A 7,941-nucleotide genomic window follows, 5' to 3' on the forward strand; every position below is an offset into this window, starting at 1 on the left:
GAGTGAACAGTAACAGTGTTTGTTTTATTTTTAATTTTTATCACTGTGCTATTGGAAACTTATACGTTTTGTGTGGTGTGCAGAAAAATGGACTTAAAGTTTATCGCGTCTCACAATCAAGTAGCATATTTGGCACCTCCACCTGTGAAGCATAAGCAGTTGTTTACGCCATTGATCAAAGGCCTAAGTACATGCCGTATTGCTCACGCTCTTCGTGAAAATCCGGTCGTTTATGAAAGCCTCATTCGAGATTTTTGGAAGACTGCAAAGGTGGAAATCATTGAAGGAAAAGGAGCTATAGCTGCTGAGATCGACGGGACGAAGATTATTGTGACGGAGCAGACTATCAGGGATGTGTTGAAGTTCAATGATCAGGAAACGGATCCAATCGAGCTTGCTGCTGGAACCATTGAAGAAATTTTGCCACGACTGAGTTATGAAGGAAAATTTCCTCCCTTGGTTAAGAAGTTTGTTCATCCATACTGGCGTTTATTATTGCACATGTTCCTGTTGTGCATGACAGAAAACCGAGGGGGAATTGATCAATTAAACACGACACAGACGGCTGCATTGATTTGCGTGATTACTAATGAGCCGTTCAACTATTCAAGATATGTTCTGGAAGCGATGAAGAGAAATGCTATTGGGCTTCGAAAGGATAAGTTTCTTATGTATCCTAGATTTGTGCAGATGATTCTCAATGAACGTTATCCTGAATTGAGGAGATCTGGTGATACTCTGGAGTTAAAGCCTATGGGACCTTCGTGTTTTGGTGCTCTTACTACGAAGAAGGGAACAGAGAAAAAGTTTGAAGGTTTGATCGAGTTAGAGAAGTTTGGTCAGTTTGCAGAGACCGAAGACATTGTTGAGAATCCAGTCAGGGCACAAGCCGTACCTGCACGTGCCATTGTTGCTGAAGAACATGACATTCAAAGGAGTGCTGAAAATGAGCCTGAGCCAGAGCGTATTACTATTAACTCTGACGATGAAGGTGTTGAGATTACGTGTGATTCAGATGATGATAACATAGAACTTCCTCCTGAAGTTAATGCTGATGCTGTTTCTACAGTTAATCCAGTGATTTCTGCTGAGAGTTTGGCAATGCTGATAAAGAAAGTGACTGACACGATGGGAAATCCTCCTCCCAATCTGTCAGTATCTACTGAAGAGCCAGAAGAAAGCCCAAGGGATTCTGATTCTATTCCGCTAAAAAGGAAAAGAAGGGATCCTAGACCCGGAATGTTTATCGAACAAAGCAAAGATCAATCTGTAACTGTTGCTGATGATGCTGAAGGTTTATATGACTTCGATTTTGAAAAGTATGTTGACGATGCTACCACCACTACTACAGAGAATATCTTTGAGTCTGGTGTTCATACTCAAGGTGATGATACAGTTATGACGAATGTTGAAGTTCAAAATGAAGCTGTGCCTAATGTTGAAGCTCATGTAGAAGCTGGGCCCTCTGGAATTGTTAGTGCTGGTCCTTCTGGTACTATTCATGAAGAACCGAGCAGTTCAAGTGGTAAAAGGCCTGTGGAACCACTTAGAATGCCTTTTGACAGTGATTCTAGTGATGATGATGAGTTTATAAGCATGAGGGAAATGAAGAAACGTTTGGTTGTGCTCGAACAAGATTCAATTCATAAAGATGCAAAGATCATACAACTTGAAGATACCATTGTGAAGAAAGATCAACAAATTGAGCAACTGCAAGGAGACGTTAGTTTGTTGTTCAATATTGTTTATGATTTGCGAGGCAAGCTTGAAAAGAAATTTGGACAAGAGTTTTCTGATCCCACCGATGTCGAGAACAGAAAGAAAGCGTTTGAGAAAGATAATGCTGAAAGGAGTGCTGCTATGGAAAAATACTTTGAAAGAGTTACTGATCCAGAAGCAGAGAAAGCTAAAGCAGAGAGGTTGAAGAAGAAAAGAGAGTTTGTGATTCTGAAGAACAAGAATGCTAATCCAGATGATGAAGATGCACGTGCTACACATCATTTAATGGATGTTGGTGAAACTCTCTACAATAAGAAAGGAAATCGATCTGGTGTAGTCAGCTGGGGTTATGATCATGATCGTAACAGATGGTGGATCAAGAGGAAAGTTGGACCAGTTGAATGGTACAAACATTCAGGACAATTTCAATCATTCACTAAGGTAGATTTGACAGATTTGACAAATAAACCTTATGTGGATGATAAGCCTAATGGTCCTGGTTATGCATTCTTCGAGAGACTGAAAAGGGAAGTTGCAAAAGGTTTTCCCTCGATGCGTACAGCGGATTCTACTGTTAAACCAACGAAAGGGATCAGGGATCCGTATACAAACAAGCGAATGAAGATTGTGCACTGGCCCGCTACTGACAAAGAGAAGACGATTCCGTTGGTGAGAAAGATTCCAAAAGGGGCGCTGAAGACAATGCACTTTTGGGCGTATGATGAACGTCTTGGTCAAGCAGTAATTGTTTGTGATGGTGATGCAAGTTACTGTTTGGTAGATCAGATCGACTTATTGAATCTTGCAGTTGAAGATCTTGAAGTATTAGCAAGCAACCAAATCAGAGCTACTGAAAAATATGAGGAAATTGCTAAGGGTTGGACATCTGCAGTAGCTTCTGTCATGCATATTCACAAGAAGGGTTTTGGTGGATACAAAGACAATATGAGTGGTGGTCATCAAAGCAGCTGAAGTCAGAAGAACCTGCATGCATAAACCTAGGGGGAGATTGTTAGAACCTGAAGGTTTATACATGTAGGTTAACAATATTTATGGATTGATTATGTAATTAGTTATCTATGTTTTGGGTTAAACATTGTGGGTTGGGCTAGATAGTGTCGCATGGGCCTTGTTGGTTTTCGGCCCTAATGTGTTTAGTATATAAACACCCCTAATCACTTGATTAGGGGTTGTTGGTTACGAGTAGAAGGCAGGCGACACAAGGAAAGGAACAAGGTTCCAGTCGAAATCTTGTATCAGTCATCAATCAAGTTGAATGCAAGTTTCGGTTTGTGTTTGTTATCTATTGTTTCTTATTTGATCTTATATTCATTCTTGAATCGACTTGTGTTTGAATTCCGCACTTACATAAGTTCAGATTGATATCATTGATAGATCCTCACGGGTTTTACAAATAGGTTAGTAACTAATTCAGCAGTTACGTCAATTCACGAGATCAAACCCTCACAATGATTAACAAGTGCAATACTTAATAATTCAATCGGATTCACAACGAATAACAGAGCATAGTCCGAATTCGAACAACACTCTAATATTCAAGTCGAAATCACGACGAATAATCAAAGTACAAGCTCAATTTGAGCAGCACTCGGACAATCGTTGGATAGTTATAATCGATCGGACGTTGAATCGTAATAGCGATCGAGTTATTACCCTGATTGCGGCAGCACTTCGTGATCGGTGTGTGTTTTGTGTGAACGATATTCTCTATAACTCGATGGTTACAGAGAATTTGGACGTCGATTTTATACCAAAGTTCAAGTGCCAACGTCCCTTATTTATACCTGAAAATTGTCCTCCCTCGCGCCACGCGAAGAAGACATACATACCCGTCGCGTGGCGCGACGGGTCTATTTCTTAGCCTAGGTTGTTTCGTGTCCCTATTAGCCTTGGTGAGCAAGTTAAACGAATCAATTTCGTTTCTACAGCAATTTAGAAGATAAACATCACTAGGGTTTAACCCCCCCCCTGAGTTTTAGGGGCCCTGATCCTGATTCCGATCGTTACGAAAATTTTAGGGTTTATGCGGAATCACTTGGGTTTCTCAATTAGGGTTTCCTTAATAATTAATTACCATCCTAATTATGGATTTTAGTGGCAGTTGTTACATCTAGAAAACAGGTTTCGCATCAAAACAAACGGCTTTGATGCTCACGAGTAGTTTGGTTACAAAATACGCAAGAATGCGCATTTTGGCCGAAACTACGACTCGTCACTGAGCCTAGATAACGTGGTAATCAGTAGGTATAGTCGCCATGGACTATAACCATCGTTATCACGCTCACGCTATGAAGTTCCATGAACTTCGTGTTGACCATATGCTGGTCACACAGAAAGTCAAACAAAACTTTGACTTTCGGACTCGAAAAGCGAATAAAAGAACGAAAGAACACTTACGAAGGGTCCCTGAATGCTAATCTAGATCAAAATGGCTCAGGTATGAAACAAAGGTTCCAACTTAGAGCTTTTAGATCAGATTGTGTGAGTTTTTAGCAAAAAGGTGGGGGGATTTATAGGAAAAGCAAAGCCGTTAGGATCGTTTCTTGAATAACGTGCCACGATCTAACCCGTACACTTGTCGAAATATTGTGGTGGCTCATTTTGCCCCCACCATAGGGTTTTGACAAGTGGCATTGGCCTTTGGAGAGTTGAAGGGCTGTTACAAGCTGTTTAAACATTGAATCTGGTCCAGAAGGGGCCTCGCGTGACGCCTAGACCCGTCGCGTCACGCCTAGCCCTTATTTCTGCAGAATTTGCAGAAATGGTCCTTGCACATGTTTCGTTGCGTAATGGCACTTCTAACACCCGTCAAACCCAATTTCAAGATCCGCAATGATGTTAAGACATGGGGAACATGAAATATGCTTGAAAATATCCCGGATGTCGGTTCGTTCGGCCATACGGTTGCGATGTTCGCTTAATTACGACGGAATGCGCATAAGCGCGAAAAATGATCCAAATTGCGCGACGAATGGATTTTTCTCATGCCAAACACTAAGGCATAATATAAGGATGCTTACATAAATTTTTGGATGTTCGGATGTATTCAGAACGTAAGTTATGCGCGAAAGTGCAAACTTGTGCACTTTTTGACACTTTTAGTCCCTGAATGATCCAAAAGTTTATTTTAGGATACCAAACCCCTCAAAGCCTATTTCTAAGCTATGTAAAGGATATTTATGGTATGTTTAACTTATGGACATGTTCCGGAATGTTCATTATAGTTCAAATTGGCATACTTTCGCAGTTTGTCAAGTTTAGTCCCTGTAAGCGAATTAACTTGTTTTTGCCATACCAAAGCCTTCAAAACTTATTTCTAAGTTATGTAAAGGTTATTTAAGGTATGTTGAGTATATGTTGATGTTCCGGAGTATTTGTCGCATTAAACTGAGTACGTTTACGCACCAGTTTGCGTATAATTCTCCAGAAGGCGATATAAAGTTTGAAATTGAACAAGAATTGATATGTGCAAAAGATACACATATTTATACAAGATCCCAAGTATGAAATACAATATTTCATCGGCTTGGTATTTGTTTGATGGTCGCGGTGACACAGGTGTCACAGTCTCCCCTACTTTAGGAAATTTCATCCCGAAATTTATTCGTAGGAGTCTATTTGTGACTTTGCCAAATACCCACCAGCGATATGCAAGGCAATATCCTGTCATTTCCTTGACGGTCATTCTTCAGAAACGAAAATGAACAAACGGAGTCATTTTCCTCAACGAGTATTCTTCAGAAATGGAATGACAGAATAATCAAACGGATGTTCATTTCCTCAACGGACAAATCTTCAGAAGTGAAAAATGAACAGACGGAGTCATTTTCCTCAACGAGTATTCTTCAGAAATGGAAATGACGGAATAAGCAAACGGATGTTCATTTCCTCAACGGACAAATCTTCAGAAGCGAAAAATGAACAGACGGAGTCATTTTTAATGGTTGCTTCATCAGAAATGGAAATGAAGGATTACACAATGGACATTGATTTCCTCAACGGATGCATCTTCAGAAACGAAAATGCACTAACGGAGTCATTTTCAACGGTTGCTTCATCAGAGTTGGAAATGAAGGATTACACAACGGATATTCATTTCCCCAATGGATAAATCGTCAGAAACGAAAATGAACTAACGGAGTCATTTTCAACGGTTGCTTCCTCAGAGTTGGAAATGAACGATTACACAGTGGATATTCATTTTCTCAACGGATAAATCTTCAGAAACGAAAATGAACTAACGGAGTCGTTTTCAACGGTTGCTTCATCAGAAATGGAAATGAAGGATTACACAACGGATATTCATTTCCTCAACGGATAAGTCTTCAGAAACGAAAATGAACTAACGGAGTTATTTTCAACGGTTGCTTCATCAGAAATGGAAATGAAGGATTACACAACGGATATTCATTTCCTCAACGGATAAATCTTCAGAAACGAAAATGAACTAACGGAGTCATTTTCAACGGTTGCTTCATCAGAGTTGGAAATGAATAGGGTTAACTCTAGACACATGACAGAACTTGCTGTGATTTCTGTGCACTAAATTCCATAATTATGTATGCATCCATAATTACGTAATCCCTTGCACAGTCCGCACAGTTTGTTTTGTAATGTTTTTGGGGAAGGATATCAAACTTGTGATGAGGGTGACTAGACTTCCATCGGGTCCTTTTAATTAGATCGACAAGGGATCTTCTTAGTTAGGCCACCAAGGAGTCCTTTCAGCTATATCATCACATGATATCCCTAGCCAGATTTTTGGATTAATCTGTTTAACTAGACCTCTCAAGGGTCTAATTATGAAGTAGTACTTTATAATCCGAGGGACTTAACAATAACGTAGAAGTCCATTAAGGATTTTATATGGTACCTTTGGGTATCCTACTATGAATCCTTTATACGAATGATATGGAAGATTCTACAAGGATTTGGGTAACATAATTTGGATCACACAACAACACATAAGGGAACACATAAGCCCAAAGTCACATAATTGTTTAACTTGATTATAATTTGTTATTAACTTGTTTATTGATTGAATACGGATATGGAAACCAGTCGACGGGCTACAATGTCCACTGGGATCTATCTGAGAAGATAAGAAGATCTCCCAAAATTTGATTTTTGTTTATAAGGAATCACCACATTCGAATTAAGGTATACAACAATTAAAGACTTACGGGAAATCCTTAGGTACCCTATTAAGGATTTATAGTGGTACTTTGGGTATTCGTCATGTGTTGTAACTTGCGCCTTGTACTTCGTTTTTCTTAGAAGAAACGGGTACTTAGGAATTTCGTGGAAGACGCAAGAGATCATAGAATGGGAGAATTTTGGGGGTAGTTTGTCCTTCAAGGAATACGGTTCCTTGATTGTCGGTATTGTAAGGGATATGTCGTTTATACATGCAACCACAGAAATACATTGCAGTGTAAATAAAAGATTTATTTAAACAACGATAACAACTGTTTCTTGGACCTTGACAACAAAAGAAAATAATACATAAGACGTGATTATTTCTAAACGATGTTGTCTTCTAGTCAGTCAGATGCTCATCCCTGTGCTGGATTTGCATTAGCAAGCTTTGGGCAATTTCCTCGGAAATGACCCATCTCACCACAGTTGAAACAAGAGCCTGGTAGGAAATGACCTTGAGCAGGATTGTTGCCAGCTTGGTTTGGTGCGGCTGCAGCTGGGCAGACTCTCGCTGTGTGGCCTATAAGTCCACAAGTTTGGCATTTGCGGCACTGTACATTGGCGTGATGATGGAGGCTACATTGGTTGCACAAGGGTGCAGTTCCATTGTATGGTTTTCTAGCAGGGGATTGAGCTGGTTGGTTTGGGACGGCTTGACCATTGTGAGCGACCACGGCGAAGTTCTGAGAAGCCTTTCGCTTCTTTGACTTCTTAGGGGATTCAGTCTGTTAATCCATGGTCTTTGATTCCTCGATTGGGTTCGATTCCCCGACCAGTTTCTTGTCACCTTTTCGGAAAAGTTTACCTTTCCTGATCTTTGATTCAGTCAAGGTTGCAGATAGCTCAATGGCCTGTCTAACTGTAGTAGGGTTGCTACCAGTCACAATGTCTTGTATTGAGTCAGGGAGGCCATCAATGTACTTTTCGATTGCCTTATCCAAAGGTGTAACCATATCCGGGCATAACAAACTTAACTCCTCATAACGGTCCGTGTAGGCTCGA

This window comes from Helianthus annuus, chromosome 11, assembly GCF_002127325.2.
Source record: "Helianthus annuus cultivar XRQ/B chromosome 11, HanXRQr2.0-SUNRISE, whole genome shotgun sequence".
In the NCBI taxonomy this organism is placed as follows: Eukaryota; Viridiplantae; Streptophyta; class Magnoliopsida; order Asterales; family Asteraceae; genus Helianthus; species Helianthus annuus.